Here is a 446-nt window from a genome sequence, read left to right as displayed (position 1 = left end):
CGACGTTGGATGCTTTTGTGCCCCACGCCGCGACCAGGAACCTAAAGGGCGCAAGTCTCTTGGGCGTGCTAACCTCCGGGCGCGAAAAGCGCCAAGGAAAAGCATACCGAGCACCTCGCCATCCTGGTGCTGTTCGTCGTACCGAGGACGTGATGAGGCGCGCATATTGAGTAGATCTAACGACTCTCGGCAACGGATATCTCGGCTCTCGCATCGATGAAGAACGTAGCGAAATGCGATACTTGGTGTGAATTGCAGAATCTCGTGAACCATCGAGTCTTTGAACGCAAGTTGCGCCAGATGCCTTCAGGCTGAGGGCACGTCTGTTTGGGCGTCACGCACCTCGTCAACGCATCCCACGTCGTCTCCTTCCCCACTCAAAGGCGTCGGGGGACGATGCATACGGAGGAGGGTGGGATATTGGCCTCCCGTTATCCTGGCGTGTA

The 446-nt window shown here is 57.2% G+C and overlaps 1 non-coding gene across 1 annotated transcript; it reads left to right on the top strand.

Moving 5' to 3' along the window:
• The first annotated feature begins 181 nt into the window (after positions 1-181).
• Positions 182-337, top strand: LOC140970533 (5.8S ribosomal RNA). The gene has a single exon (XR_012174146.1). It is a non-coding gene; the product is annotated as a 5.8S ribosomal RNA (ribosomal RNA).
• The last annotated feature ends 109 nt before the right edge of the window (positions 338-446 follow it).

This window comes from Primulina huaijiensis, unplaced genomic scaffold (assembly GCF_012295235.1).
Source record: "Primulina huaijiensis isolate GDHJ02 unplaced genomic scaffold, ASM1229523v2 scaffold657, whole genome shotgun sequence".
In the NCBI taxonomy this organism is placed as follows: domain Eukaryota; kingdom Viridiplantae; phylum Streptophyta; class Magnoliopsida; order Lamiales; family Gesneriaceae; genus Primulina; species Primulina huaijiensis.
This window is presented reverse-complemented; position numbering and strand designations above follow the sequence as displayed.